The following is a 17,287-nucleotide window of genomic DNA, read 5'->3' on the forward strand; positions in this document are numbered from 1 at the left end:
AATATGCGATTTTTATGGTAACCAGTAAACGAGAGTAATTTTAAGAATTTTCCCTAACACAAATAAACAAGTGAAACGCTATCTTGTCTAACTATCCCTCCCGACCAGTCATTTGAACCATTCACATAAGTTGGGTTCTATTTTTTGGATTTGGATAGCGTTCACTTAATCACCGGGGCGTTATCATGTTTGCGAGATCGCGGGCGTAACAGTGCGTGGATGCTCGCGAATGGTTCGACTGTTTGTATGTTAACGTGTACGTGTTTGATCGCGTAAGAGTTTGTTTGTCGCGTGTGCTGGTGAGTACGTAACTTCGCCTGTAAAAATCCGATTGTTTAACCGTGTGGTCAGGTCATTTGCATTTGGATAGTTGCATGAGTTCTTGAATGTACACGCGAGTCTGATATTCAATTTTGAATGTACGGTTTAGATATTAGAAAAGATTGACTAGAATGGCCGGCAATGTCGCCCTGAAACTTCTTGTCTTGTGTACATTAGCGTCATGTATTTTCTTGAGCTTAATCCAACTGAAGATATGGATGTAGACTACTACTCACGAGAGCGTTTTTATGCTAGCGAGATCGTGGACGTAGGTTTGCGTGGATATACGCAATTGTATGTTAGTAGTTGCTTTGAACGTTGAATTACTGTGTAGGCCTCGAGCGTTTGACGCGTGAGCGTCTGTGTGTCGCGTGTATAAATTCGTTTGTATAACCGTGCAATCGCTTGCATATTCGCGTAGGCATCAGCAAGTTTGCACGAACGACGATTTGGAGTGTACGTTTCACATCTAGAAGGGAATGAGTTCCTCCATTTCACTAGGGTATCCGGCCATGACACCCTGAGACTTCTAATGTATTCGATTTTATGAGACCAAGGAGGAAAGTTGCTAGGAAATGGCTCTCTAATGAGATGGATCCATGATCGCGCTAGAACGGGTGTCGGTATATTCGCACTTGAGACCGCGTTTAAATGTTCGTAAATGCTAACATGTTGACTTGATCACCGGAGTGTTTTATGTATCTGAGAGGGTAGTCGTAGCTGTCGATTAATGCATTATGAATTTTCTTTGTTGTGGCGTGTGCAATCGTGTACGTAGTCGCAAGCCGCTGAACGGTGGTTGATGGCATAGAGTGTCCGACTAGCCCCGTACGCTCATGTCGTACAAAGGTGGTCAGTGTCTTGAAAATATTGGTGTTTTCACCCAAACAAAAATCATTCCGATAAAATAGGAGTCTCAAGCTTTCCAAAATACTTACCTGTTTTTTTTTACTTTTATTTGTTGCTTATATTACGGTTTTACCATTATAATGATTTTTGTTTTGAAGATGGCAAAAAAATGAAACACGTTGTATCTCTCTGTCACAAAATACAAAGATTTTAATTGAGCTGTCAAAATTAATGTTTCAGAAAAGCAGTTCTACGAATATGTACGACAGGCAGGAACACTTACGATTTTCTGAGGAATCGAGGAGGTCCGAATTACCCCCACGGTCTTAATAGCTCCCCTCCCCCCCGATCAGAAGGGCATAACTGATTTATAACACCTGAAGTTATTTATTTCAAAAATATTTTGAAACAGAATCTGTTATAAATCCGGCTGGTTAGTTGTTAAAAAAGAATAAAATAAAACAAAAAACAGGTTAATGATAACAAAATTGTAACAAAATTGGGTATGATTTTATCAAAGTTAAAACTAAATGAGATATATTTTTTTCCCAAAAGTAGAAACGTCCTCTGTAAAAGAACTGTATTAGATATAACCATCTAATGACAGCGACCTAGTAACAAACGATCAATTCATAAATTGATCGTTTCATAATAGATTATGTTATAATATTGATAGTAAAGAAAACTGTCCGCAATCCATTTTGCATTCCGTTATCTGAATATATCTCCAGTTGTTAAAAATATCAACCATAGTTTTAATAGTATTATTGTTTTGTTATGCTCTTCTGATCGGGTCGGTTCCCCCTATATATCGATAGTTCAACGTGAAATTTATGCAGGAAGGTCAACAGCCGTGAATTTAGCAATATTCATTTCGAATTGTACCATCTGAGCACTGCCGAATCTCTCGGAAGTGATTTTGTGTTCCTCCCATAGTTTGCAAAATTTTGTGAAATGAAAAAAATGTGAAATGTAATATATTTGAAAGGAAATCGAAGTTAATCGCTATTTTTTTTTTAAATCATTACAATTTGAAGTCCGTTTTCATATTCCGGGGTGACTTTGATAACCTGCATGTTAACCCACATTAAGTTATTGATGTCAATGTTTTTCATTCAAATGTTTGTTTAAACTAATTCTGGAAAGATGCTCATTGTTAAATAGATGTTAATTGGTATTATACAAAGTATTCAATGTACTGTAAAATTCGAGTAACCAAAATTCGTATAATTTGTGTCCAACTAGAATAAAAGGTTCTGAAAACCTTTAAAACTGCTAAAATTGTTTTATTTCAGTGCTTTATCAATCTACAAAATGTTTCATCCATTTTAACACGTTGGAATATTGAACAATAAAAAAAGTTGCGAGCTTAAGCTTAAAAAATTTGAAATAATCGCCAACTAGTTTCTCAAAAAATTGTAATTAAAATAAACAAACTCTTAAAAGTAAATTTGGTACATCCCACTCTAAAGGAAAATAAAATCTCGCTTGTAATTTATTACTCTTGCTCAAATCTGAGATTTATTTGTTTTATAAAAATAGACACTTTAGAAAGCTTCGTAAAAATTAGGGAAAGTCAAATTTCGGTGTTTTGTAGTTTTTGTACCCAAAAACCGAACAATATACTCAAAAAGTATAACAAATCAGTATTTTATAAGTTTAGAGTAAATATCATTTCAAATTAAAATGGTTCGGTAGATTATTCTGGTCCAATAAGTGATCTACGGAAAATGTTTCGCGTGATCAGTCACCCCGATGATCAAAGTTACCCCGGTTTACGGTACCAAGACTTTGCTTTAATTTGCTTACTAGAAGAGTTGCTTCATGCTCTTCTATCTGTTTGAGTTACCTTAAAACGAAAAGGACTATTTGATTGGATTTGGTTTCAGAACGCAGTGAGTCACGAGACTTACAAACAAACTTACCAGGAAATTAGCCGTCACTGTGGTACCGAGGAGAAGATTGTTCGCTGAAAAGTTCTGTCTCCATAATGTATTACGGTCGGGTCTTTATGATGAAGCAGACCCAGAAAAGGCATACATTCACTGAACTACGTGGTGAACGAAGGTAGATGGAAAGAGTCATTGTATATTTTTCACCATCCAGGAGTATTTAAAAAATAATTCAATACGAACTCCAGATTACGAACAAAAGCGCAACTGGCACAATTACGTCAAATGATGCGGATATGGAGGAACTACAATGAACCCAATCGATGTCAATGAATGCGCGGGCACATTGATCTTATAATTTGATTGTTCTGACTGATGATGAGATAGATAACTGGTTCGACATAGGCTATAAAAATAACCCTCACAGAATGATTGGAAAACAATCAAAAGGCCGTATCTGATAAGCTTTATTTCCATAATATAAAAATTAAATCTGAAAATTTGAACGGGTTGAATAATTTAATTTCAACCTGCACCTCACCCACGCTTCGTTATTGTTGACTGCTACATTTCACTGACAATGGTTTTCAATTAAATTGTACGAACATCACCGATCAAATTGCTATAATAAACTCTAGCAAAATGAATGTCGGTAAAAGGAACAAAAAAATGTGCCTACATATTAGTTAGAATAAAAATTCAAAAGTAATTTAAAGATCAATATGTGTTTCGCGATTTTTATTCCTCTCGAATGAAAATTCGAACTTTAGGCTATCAATTGATATTGCTATCAATTTTTGCACGATTTGCTGGTCAACTTGACCGGCTGCTTTTTCCGATAATTTGCCATTGAAATATCATCCTTTGCCAATTATTATCATTCATATTCTGTTTAACTTTGATGATACCCAACATTTGAGTAAAAAGAAACAGTGGATTCCGTGTATAACAACACAATTTTCAACTTCATATGCATAAACTTTCCAAAGTCACATATATCTTATGCATTATATTATCTTTCAGGACCTTAAAATGTGCTTCAATATTACAATGAACCTATAGAAATCGGCTTTAAAATTAAATATTTCACTCTGAATCTACTCTTACGATTGCACTTACCCTAACGCTGGACAGGCTAGGAGACATTCCTTTCTCTATTTTCCGAAAGACACTTTAGGACACAAGTACGGTGTCGTAATTGAAGAGACAGCCAAATTTATTTAAGTGTATGTCTCCGGTGCCGCTTTTATACTCTGTCAACGAGTGAAAGAGTAATGTAATATTTTAGCGCAACGAAAAATGGGTACCTTTTATTGCCTACTTGAATAATGGAGTGACAGTAGAACATGACAAGTATGAAGTGGAGTTTATAAAATGATTGACTGGAGAACACGTCCACTGGCGTTATTTTTTTTAGAATGTGTCATTGCGGACTGCACGTGTGAACTGGACTTCAAACTAGCAATCTTATTGACAGAAGTGCGGTCATTGTAGTGAAGACTAATATTCTCTTCACCCAGTGTAAATACGAATATGAAATGTGAGTAAGTGGTTGGAAGGAAGCGGCATAAGTAAACTGATCAATCGTACAAAAATTGTACGGATTTTCTGACGTATGTCCGAAAAAATTCCTGCAATGACCGGAATTTGTACGAAGCTTAGCGCAGGTAGGTGTACTCCCGAAAAAAAAAAAAATTCTGCCGCAAATAAAAACAGACCAACTAACGTTGCGAACTAGTTTAACAGGATCTAAATATGCGATTTTTATGGTAACCAGTAAACTAGAGTAATTTTAAGAATTTTCCCTAACACAAATAAACAAGTGAAACGCTATCTTGTCTAACTATCCATCCCGGCCAGTCATTTGAACCATTCACACAAGTTGGGTTCTATTTTTTGGATTTGGATAGCGTTCACTTAATCACCGGGGCGTTATCAAGTTTGCGAGATCGCGGGCGTGGATGCTCGCGAAGGATTCGACTGTTTGTATGTTAACGTGTACGTGTTTGATCGCGTAAAAGTTTGTTTGTCGCGTGTGCTGGTGAGTACGTAACTTCGCTTGTAAAAATCCGATTGTTTAACCGTGTTGTCAGGTCATTTGCATTTGGATAGTTGCGTGAGTTCTTGAATGTACATGCGAGTCTGATATTCAATTTTGAATGTACGGTTTAGATAATAGGAGAGATTGACTGAAATGGCCGGCAATGTCGCCCTTAAACTTCTTGTCTTGTGTACATTAGCGTCATGTATTTTCTTGAGCTTGATCCAACTGAAGATATGGATGTAGACTACTAATCACGAGAGCGTTTTCATGCTAGCGAGATCGTGGACGTAGGTTTGCGTGGATATCCGCAATTGTATGTTCGTATTTGCTTTGAAAGTTGTATTACTGTGCAGGGCTCGAGCGTTTGCATTTTAAAGGGTTTCACGCGTGAGCGTCTGTGTGTCGCGTGTGCAAATTCGTTTGTATAACCGTGTAATCGCATGCATATTCCCGTAGGTATCTGAATGTTTGCATGAACAACGATTTGGAGTGTACGCTTCACATCTAGAAGAAATGAGTTCCCCCATATCACTAGAGTATCCGGCCATGACACCCTGAGACTTTTAGTGTATCCGATTTTTTTTCGACGTAGGACTACGTCTTTGTTTTCGATACAGGGGTGCACGTTGCAAATTCTACAAAAATGGTATGTAACGAAAAGTAGTCCAATTTTAAACGCATATAATTCAGCCATCTCACGATAAATTTTCAATTTTTTTGCGCATATCGCCCTGAAATACTTCTATGAATAGATTCCAATAGATAAACCCAAAGGTTTTTGATATCACGGCATTAAAAATTTAAATAATGAACAACCTAGTCAAAATATCGCGCATTTACACACAGAAGATAGCGCTTCCCTAGTCCAGCACGACAGATTTGTGTACCTAGCGCGCTACGCTTCTATGAATGACGTCATCATCGACTATTTAAACGGACGGATTTCGCCAGTGCAGCTCAGTGCCTGTTGAGCGGCAGACGAAGCAGGTCACTGCGTTGTGTGTTTTCACAGCCAGTGTAGCTGAGTTAGAAGTCCGTTACACTGCCCGTGGAGGTACGCTACCCAGTGAATGCGACTGTGCTTGCCGTTCAAACACTATGCTATCTTTTAGGTTGTGCTAGTTTCCAGCACACTTTTATGTATAATTATTCGTACACAAAATAGTTTGTACATGCGAGCTCCATTTGCAAACACGGTTAACATAGTGTCGTGGTATTAGTTGTCTCTTTCGCTCTACCCATCATCATCAACGTTGATTCATTTTGCTTTGTGCGCTTGGGTTTAACGTTTGAGTCGAATGTGTAGGTAGTTAGATCTAATTTGTTACTAAATTGCACAACGAAAGTTTATTATTTACATTCGATCAAATCATTGATTCATTTCCCCTTCACGTGATTCATTTCCACTCAGCCTATAGTATTTTGATTCTACTAATAGGTACATACTACAAAACCTATTTATGAATGGATACACTGCCACTTGAAAAACCGTTGCAAAAACGCATATTGTCCATATATAGAATTGTTTTCGATTCTTGTATATTTATAGTTTCGATATGTGATTAAGACCACTGCATTCGCTATATTTGTATGCGTACTTTAGGAAAGTTACATTAATGGCAAAATATAACTAGACCAAGCATTCTGGTCTATACATGAAATGTGATTATATTGTCTAAAATTTGATTTTCCTTCACTGGTCCGGGTTTTTTACCACACACAATCGAAAAGTTTTTACAAGTTAGTTTTTTGAGACCAAGGATAAAAGTTGATAGGAAAAGGCTCTCTAATCAGATTGATTCATGATGGCGCTGGAACGGGTGTCGGTATATTCGCAATTGAGACCACGTTTAAAAGTTCGTAAATGCTGACATGTTGACTTGATCACTGGAGTGTTTTATGTATGTGAGAGGGTAGTTGCAGTTGTCGATTAGCGCATCATGTATTTTCTTTGTGGTGTGTGCAATCTTGTACGTAGTCGCAAGCCGCTGAACGGTGGTTGATGGAATAGGGAGTCCGATTAGCCCCGTACGTTCATGTCGTACAAAGGGTGCTAGTGTCTTGAAAATATCGGTAACCAAACAAAAATTATCCCAATAAAATAGGAGCCTCAAGCTTGAGAAGGTCCGAATTACCCCCACGGGTCCCCCTACATATCGATAGTTCAACATGAAATATATGCAAGAAGATCAACAGCCATGAATTTAGCACAATTCATTTCGAATAGCATTAAAAGTATAGAAAATGGAGTCCAAGTGGATACCATCTATACCAATAAAAAGCAGCATTTGATAATTCCTTTTTGCTTGCAAAGACAAAGCGATTTGCTGTCTCGCACAACTTTGCTGAGTGACTACCTTAAGCCGTTCCCTATCTGCCAAACTAGGAAATAACGAATAACATCGAATCGAATAACTTCACAAGTTCATCAAGAGTGCCCCAAGGTAGTAATCATGGACCCTTGCTGTTCTTCTAGTTAATCAATGTCAATTTTTGTTATATCCTTCCATCAGGATGTAAATTTATATATTCAGTTGACCTTAAGCTATTTCTCATTGTGCGATATGAATTGGACTGCATTCAACTGCAGGACGACTAGCTGAGTTGTGTAACCTGGTGTGCTCAAAATAACGCACAGGAAAACCTCTTTTTGTGGAGCTATATTATATCGAGGAAATCACTTGAAAGTGTCAGTTGTCAGGAACCTTGGTGCTTGGATCTGGATTCGAAAATGACGCCCGGAACAAGGTGAAAGTAAACCGGAACCTCTGTTTTATCATTAGTATAGCCAAAAAGTGTACTGATCTATACTGCCTGAAATCATGGTATATCTCTCTAGTTCGCTCCGTCCTGGAAGCTTCAGCTGTCATCTGGTGTCCACATGCGAATATCTGGATTAACAGAAGTGAATCTATACAAGCTAGGTTTCTTCGATATGCTGTTAAAACTCGGCCCTGGCGCAACCGGTTAGAGCTACCAACTTACATAGATCGATGTCGTTAGCTGGACATGGACATTAAAGTGACAAGAAAAAAATGACCCCTATCGACCCACCCCTGAGTCGATTTTTAGTACCACCAGTAGTACTTGTACCAAATTTGAAGCAAATCGGACAAGTCTAACTACCGGACCAATGTGCCTGAAATTTGTATGGGATTGTTCGACAATTTAAATGGAGTAAACCCGCTGGTTCGCATTTTCACCGTTAGGTGACACTATATGCATCTTATTACACATACACACATTTTTCACCGTACAGTGTTGAACTTAATCCAAAAAACATTGAAAAACAACAACATGAAGGCCCACACGGTCCAACTGTGTACGCACACCAAAAAATAATGAAAATTAAACGACATGTAAATCAATACGAATGTAAACATACAAAGCTGGAATCAAAAATTTGATTGAAAATTAAGTTGAATTCGATGCACTCAATGAGAGCATCAGAAAGCATATTTTTTACACTTTCGTCCGTGTAATATTACACGTCATTTATTTCACAGCAATATGGGATTAAAAATACATTCAAGAGCATTGGTTTGCCGTTTAATGAAACTGTAATTTCCAATCAACGTGTTAGATTACAACAAATATCGCTGAAAAAAGCACGAAAAGTTGTGTGTATTTGTGCTGGAACTTAAGTTTACATTTATATTCATGCTCCAAATATGTGAATGAAAATAAATTTAAAATTACAAAATATTTTTTCTGTGCGTGTCAATGCCACCACTGCCGAAATCCCATAGTAGACGCTATGTATTTTCGCCAGTGGCTGGGTGATGCAGCACACGGTTAAACTGTGTAAAACTTGCACCTGTTTACCTGCTGTGCGTAGTCTATCGTGCGCTTCCCACGCCGCCGTGTGAACCGATACGCTGCATGTACGTTGAACGATTGTGCCGTCCGCACGATTTAGCCATGACGTTTCTCGTTTAATATTCGAGCGTCGAATGATTAAAACGGACATAAGGTACCTCTATTTGTGAACTACCTGTATTGGATTGAGTCACTTAGGTGCGAGTATGTGCAAATGCTAACGTATCTGAAAAGCCATAGCGTATACCGTTTATTGTGCCGTCTGGACAATACATTCAACATGTTGCTCGTTTCGCAAGTGAGCATCGACTGATAAGCGAGTACGTGTGACCTGTATATAAACTTTTTGCATTCTCTCCGTCGTTTTCGAAAGTTTGTTTAAAAATCTGTTTTTGTATATGTATAGTAGTCGTACATTGTGCGAAATTGAATACAAAACACGTGCACAAATTTCGGATCGGATAGTGCAAAAATATTGCGATTTCGTTCAGTAGATCGAAAGTTATTCGCAATTTAAAAACTGGTAAAATTCTACTATTCTACTTCAAATTTTGAGACCGAACAAGGAGTTTCCATCACTTCCAGGAGCTCAAAAAATCTCAAGTGGTTAACCATTTCAACCAGTGATGCAACTTAGTGTAGGACTGGTTGGGCATCGGAAACTTTGTGATATTGTGAAGATCCTCCCAGTACTGAATAAACAACGATTCTCACGGTACGGAATGAGGTTTTTTTTTACAATTGAGAAGACCTTTACGTCCTAGCCCAGTACACGTGCTATTGGTAGGGTCCAAGCTACCGCACGGGGTGCACTGGGGGCGTGTCGGGCTCGAATGGTGACACTGCCATTAATACCGACTCCATTGGGCTCCGCCATCATTCCTGCCAGGAACTAACTCTCGGTATTACTTCTGGGGCGATGGCTGTACTTAATGTACTCATTCACTCTCACTCACGCGTTCATACGTCCTGTATGAGGCTTACTTGGGTGCTCTCTCTATCGCACCTTGATTCACTCTCAAACACTCCACATGAGGCTGACTTTTGTGCTCACCTTTTTCGTTCCTTGCTAGGCTTACTTTTGTGCTAGCCTCTACCATACTATGTGAGGCTGACTTTTGTGCTCACCCTTAACATGCCGTGTGAGACTGACTTGGATGCTCACCCTTTCACTCCTCTGCCACGCCATGAGGCATCGATAGCTAAGTCCCAACATACTACGCCATGACCCTTCCGTCTTGGCATGAGGCAGTCCACTTATACGCCTATACACTCACTCTTCTGTCTTACTTCGGAGTGGCTGGGTTTACCCCTTACGCGGTTGCCAGTCGCTGCGCCAAACCTGCCTCAGCATGGACAGAACATTCACTCCCTTTTTTGCGCTTGGCCTTTTTCGCTCCAACTAACCAATCACTAGTTAGCCGTGCCCGTCGTCTGTTGCTCGGCTCGCCAGATTACCTGTAGCCTACAGGCAATCTGGGTGGTAGCAGCCGAGACTGCGTTCCACTTCTCCACCGATTGACACATCCGCTGAATAAGGGTATCAGAGGTTGTGTCCTAGCCACAGACGTCAAGCATTGCTCTTCTTTCGACGTCGAACCGAGGACATACGAACAGTATGTGTTCGGCAGTTTCGTCTACACCTGGGCAGTCCCGGCAGGCTAAGACCTCCGCGTGCCCGAACCTGTGGAGGTACTGTCGGAAACAGCCATGGCCTGACAGAAATTGTGTCAGATGGAAGTGAACTTCCCCATGGGGTCTTCCCACCCAGCTCGATATGCTAGGTATCAGCCGGTGGGTCCACCTACCTTTCGAGGAGTTGTCCCACTCACGCTGCCATCTGGCGACCGAGGTCACCCTGGTGCGCTCGCGGGCTCCTCTATTTCCACGTAGCTCGAAACACTCCTCATCTTTCCGAATGACCAGCCCGACTGGCATCATGCTTGCTATCAAGCAGGATGCATCGTGTGATACCGTGCGGTAGGCAGATATCACTCTGAGGCACATCACGCGGTAGGTGCTCTCCAGTTTCTGTAGGTAACTGGTTACCCTCAGTGCTCTTGACCATGACAGGTCGCCGTACCTGAGGATAGATACGGCAACGCATGCCAGTAACCTACGTCTACTGGCGCACACCTTTGAGCTGTTGGGCATCATCCTCGATAGAGCCGCAACGGCAGTCGACGCTCTCTTGCATGTATAGTCGACATGGCTGCCGAAGGTCAGCTTGTTGTCTATAATGACTCTGAGAGACTTCAGACTTCGCTGTGAAGTGATCGCGACTTCTCCTACATGGATAACTGCATGTTGTGCCGACTTGCGGTTGTTGACGATGACTACCTCCGTCTTATGATGAGCGAGCTCCAGGCCTCTCGCGCTCATCCATTCCTCCACCGTGTTGATCGCGTGTTCTGCGGTTAGTTCTACCTCAGGAATTGACTCCCCGTAGACCTCCAAGGTTACGTCGTCAGCAAAGCCGACGATCTTGACCCCAGGAGGGAACTTCAGTCTCAGAACCCCGTCATACATGAGGTTCCATAGCACCGGGCCTAGGATCGAGCCCTGTGGGACTCCGGCGGTAATCGGAACCCTTTTCTGACCGGCATCGGTCTCGTGTAGCAGTACGCGGTTCTGGAAGTAGCTTTCCAGGATCCGGTACAGACCCACCGGTAGGCTAAGCCGGTGTAACGAGAGCGCGATGGCATCCCAGCTTGCGCTGTTGAATGCGTTCTTCACGTCAAGTGTCACTAACGCACAGTATCGAATGCCTCGCTTTTTTCGTTGGATCGCTATCTCGGCAGTCTTTGTCACTGAGTTGAGAGCGTCCACTGTGGACTTACCCTTCCGAAAGCCAAACTGGTTGCTTGACAGGCCGTCCGTACCTTCTTGCGCACGGGGTTAGCCTGTTGAGGATGATCCTCTCAAGCAATTTGGCAGTCGTGTCGATCAGACAGATTGGTCTGTACGCCAATGGGTCGCATGGCGGCTTCCCGGGCTTCGGTAACAGCACCAATTTCTGCCTTTTCCATCTATCGGGGAAACAGCACTCGTCATAGCTAGCCTGAACATGTTCGGGTTCGCTATAATCGCTGCCTTGAGAGCGCTGTTTGGAACTCCATCCGGCCCTGGAGCTTTGTTCATTGCTAAGGATTTAGCCACTGCGAGTAGTGCTTCATTCGTCACCGGAGCCACCGTTTTGGCCGTGCCCGCACTGTCTCGTAGTGCAGGTGGCCAGGTGCTTGTGGCTCGAGACGGGAAGAGTGCTTCGATAATCGTCGCCAACCGGTCCGGAGACCGTTCTGGGGGTGAAGAGCCCCCTTTTGTCTTGGCCATCACAATCCTGTAGGCCTCACCCCACGGATTCGCGTTGGAACTCTCACACAGGTTGTCGAAATACGCTCTCTTGCTGCTTTTAATGGTCTTGTTAAGGGCCAATTTCGCGGCTCGAAGCACTTCACGGCGGTTCTCTCTTGCATCCTTGGTGCGAGCTCTTTGCATCCTATGTCTAGCTCTGAGGCAGGCTGACCGTAGAGCTGCAATCTCGGCACTCCACCAGTATACCGGGCATCTGCCGTTTCTTGTCAGTCTTTTTCTCGGCAACCAGCGCATCCCCGCTTAGACTGTCGGTGTTGGCCTCGAGTCCCAGGGCCGCGGTGAAAGCTTCGCTGTCGAAGTGATTAGATTTCCACCCGCGTACCTGACAGGGATCTCCCGCCCTCGGATGCTGCACACCATAGTTGATCCTAAAGCAGATTGCTAAGTGATCGCTATGGGTGTAGCCTTCGTCTACCCTCCATTCCATGCAGGGAACCAGACTCGGGCTGGCAAATGTTACGTCAATCCACGCCTCCACCCCGTTTCTACGGAATGTACCAGCGCAGAAATTATTAGCAAGCACAGTATCGAGTTTCGCAAGCGCCTCCATTAACGCTTGACCCCTGCTATTTGTACAGCGGCTGCCCCACTCCACTGCCCAAGCGTTGAAGTCTCCCGCTATGACTACCGGTTTCCGGCTCACTAGGTCTGACGAGAGCCTGTCGATCATATGGTTGAACTGTTCTATGGGCCACCTTGGTGGGGCGTAGCAGCTGCAGTAGAACACACCATTGATCTTGGCAATCGCAACACCTTCGGCAGAGGAGTGTATTACCTCTTGAACCGGGAACCGTCCCGTTGTACAGATTGCCACCATTCCAGACCCGTCCGACACCCAATTGCCGTTGCCGGCAGGGATGTTGTACGGGTCTGATAGGAGGGCGACATCTGTCTCCAACTCCGAAATACGGGTAGTTCACAACCGGCATGAGGTTTTCGCGATGACATTCGATCAACCTTACACCACGATGTTTGCTACATGTTGTGCTACTTGCTCTACTGCCCATGACCACAATTCTGTCCCATCAGTGTAGCTATGAAACAATGAGAACGTCATTTTTGTGAATGAATTTAATTGGGATTGATAGGACCTTAGCGGGCTCTTCTGATGCCTTTGGTGGAATATCAGTTTGGCGCCTCTTTGGTGTTTACATTCGCTTTCACTTATCCGAACTTATTTGATAAAGCAAATCAAGATTTCTGCGCCGCTTTACTGTTGGCGCTCTTGGCGGGGGCCTTTTTGACCACACGCTCCGGCTCTGCGTGTAGTGTGTGTATTTATAGCTGCGTATGAATTTTTTGACTTCTCTGTATCTTGTGATGATTTTAGAAATATACTTAAACGGCTAACTTAAGGCTTAAGTTGTGCTATAACTAAGTTCAACCTAATGTAATGTAATCTATTGTATTGTGCAATATTGTTTTGAACATATGATGGGTTTTTTACGCGCATGTTGAGGGTGTTCTGAGTACGAACTTCAAATGAGTATGAGGGAAAACTATGTTTCGTTTGGACCATCATATAGGTCGCGTGAAACAATAAATAAATAATTTATCTAAACAAATAAATAAAGAAATAAACATCGAAAGAGTTGCTACAAACAATTGAATTCATAGGTGCAAGGCTTTGACCTTGAATAACTATGTAACCCATTCTTAGTGTACAAGACAATTGCAGTGATGGTTAGGGTGACAGGAAAAAATAACCCCTATCGGCCCACCTCTGCGTCGATTCCTAGTCCCACCAAGAGTACTTGCACCAAATTTGAAGCAAATCGGACAAGTCTAACTACCGGACCAACGGGCCTGAAGTTTGTATGGGAATTTTCAACAATTTACATGGAGAAAACCCACCAGCACGCATTTTCGCCGCTAGGTGGCACTGTATGCATCGTATTATCACTGTAAGTGAAAATAAGAAGGATAATTGAATTGTCTACAACTTAGTCGAAGACTGCAAGTAAATCCGACTTTGTTAAAAGAAGTTATTAAACTTTTAACGAAGTGATGTCTGAGTCAGTTTTGCATGGGGCCTAATAGTGCATGGTTGTGTATCAGTACTCGATTCACACGAACTAAACATTTTTGTGAAATAATCGTTAGGTTTAGCTCAATGGTATGTTCAGAAGAATTATAGTAAATAATACGAGTCATGCTTTGATTAGAAAATTTTAGTTACACCTGTTACCGCATAGAGGGCGCCAACACAAACTTTTCAACGGAGAGAGATAGAAATTTGGTGTCTTCTACAAAGTTATAGAACAGGCATTTTTCAGTATTTCTTCTGAACATCTTGATACTCTATCTCTCTTCTATGAAAAGTTGGTAGTGGCGCTCTCTATGCGGTCACAGGTGGAACTAAAATTTTCTAACCAAAACATAACTCGTATTATTTACTATAATTCTTGTAAACATACTATTCGGCTAAATCTAACCATTATTTCACAAAAATATATAGTTCGCGGGACTCGAGTACTGATACACAACCATGCACTGCTAGGCCCCATGCAAAACTGACTCAGACATCACTTCGTTAAAAGTTTAATAACTTATTTTAACATAGCCGGATTTACTAGCAGTCTTCGACAAAGTTGTGGATAATTAAAATATCTTTCTTATTTTCACTTACAGTGATAATACGATGTGTACAGTGCCACCTAGCGGCGAAAATACGAGCTAGTGAGTTTTTTCCATGTAAATTGTTGAAAAATCCAATATAAACTTCAGGCACGTTGGTCCGGTAGTTAGACTTGTTCGATTTGCTTCAAATTTGGTGCAAGTACTCCTGGTGGGACTAGGAATCGACTCAGGGGTGGGCCGATTGAGTTTTCAAAAATTCATCATTTTTCTGGGCAGTCTAGTGATGGTGTAACGATCCTACTGACCACTGTATTTCTTCAAAAAATACTTCAAAAAGGCGTCAGAAATGTTTGTGGCATAGTTTTAATTTTTTATTATAATTGACTAAATTAGTTAACAAAAAAACAACTCGATATTTTAGTTCTAGTAAAGCAACCTTCAACATTCTCCAGGACGATTACATCTGAATTTTAGAACATCGGTGTAAAAGCACGCTTGTGTTAGTTGTGATCCTATTAAATCGCATCACAGAGTTTGAATCCATTAATTTTGAAACATAAAAACACGAGACTCAAATGCAACAACTGATTCCCACATTCCAGATTCCGAGCCAGTTCCAGAGTGGGTTTTAATCGGACAGGATTCGTAAGTTGCGTCACTGTAAAGCTCTGCTATATAAGTAATTTGAGAGATTTTTTTTCATGTCCTAGCTTTAAAAATAATGATTGTCATATTCTGTCCATTCCTAGAAAAAATGTTTTGAATATAAAGACGTGGACACATAAAATTTACTGGCTTTAAAGAGATACTACCACGAGACATGTCAGATAAACGGAATGATGTGTGTTGCGTTTTAATCGATTTTAATAATGATCACGCCCAAGCCCATACCACACATCGTCATAAATCATCACAAAATATTATACTCACCCCTACCAACTAAATGCTGCGTCATGTTCCTAATTTGGTTGTACGTTCGAATTAATTACAGTGTCTGGCTATATAAAACAACGTATTGAGTGATAGAAATAATCCGAATATAGAGCGAAATAGTTTTATTCAAGTGTATAATAAATATATATCAGTTTTGCGATTTTCAATTTATTTTTCGGCAGCGATAACGAACGAATCCGATGAACATCAATCAATCGAAATAGGTTACCCCACCCGCTCACCGCTCTGAGCCTGTGCATCGCACAAGAACAATCGATAACTTTTATAAAATCGAAAAGCATCTGAAAAAGTTGGATTTTTTTATTTTAAAACATCTGTTAACTATTGAAAAATAATAATCACAGGAAATTCTCGCGACTGAATCTCGGCAAGAACACTTGTCATTACCGCAGCGTGCCAACAGTTAATTAATGGCGAATAATCATGTAAAACAAAATCTGCGGTGAATGAATAATCCTTTGATATGAATAAACATAAATCATAATTAGTGCGGCTAGTTCATATGACACACTCCATCCCAAGAAGCTATGGTTTCCTGGCGTCAGTGTAATAGTTATTCTGTCACACGCACAAGATGGTCAACATTAATATGCATCAGAGGGGGGATTAATGATGAAAGAAAAAAAAATCAACCGGTAGATGTTGCTGTATAACTTTTCCAACCACAACATGAACTTTGTTCTGATGGAGTGATTTATTTTGCCCTCCAGATAATGACAACAAAGCTTTTACGAAACTGGTTGTCATCCCGTTTCAAGGATAACAGCATGAACGACAAATACATCACCAAATCAAGCAACCAACAAGTAGCAGCCCAACTGGGAAGCGCACGGTCACGGAACATCATAAGACTCAACCAACTACCTACTACTCGATTTGCGAGCAAGAATGACCACAGGATGTGAAGTGGAGTGCTTCGTGTGAGACGTACATAACAAGGGGAAAATATGATGAATTATTGGATTTCGGTGTGTTTGATTTAGCTTCGGTTTTGCCGCTGCCAGAATGTGAGAGCCATGGCAGGAAGAAAACATTACTTCATCAGGAAATTTTGGCACGTTCCAGCCATTTTGAGCTGGTTTTTGTTTGGCAGCCTTGTTGGCCGTATTGCCGGGATTGCTTTCTAATGGAGAAACATGGTATTTTGAGACGGTCGCTTACCGGGCGGCGGATGGTTCAAATGTTTCGATTTGGAATTGTGTGTCCGCATATGAGGCCGAACTTGTTGGACGCGGACTGTTGCTGTTAACTGATTCGTGAAATTGTTGCGGGTAATTTAATGACTTTGCGTGAATTCCGTTGAAGCATTCAATGATTGCTTGAGAACCCAAAAACTCGATGTAGGGGAAACCGAGGAGATTTGAAAGAGAGAAGAGTTGAAACAGTGCCCATTACTAGCGAAACAGTACCCGAGCAAAGTCTAACATCAAAATTACAGCAAATAGACAACATA

This window comes from Topomyia yanbarensis, chromosome 3 (genome assembly GCF_030247195.1).
Source record: "Topomyia yanbarensis strain Yona2022 chromosome 3, ASM3024719v1, whole genome shotgun sequence".
Lineage (NCBI taxonomy): Eukaryota > Metazoa > Arthropoda > Insecta > Diptera > Culicidae > Topomyia > Topomyia yanbarensis.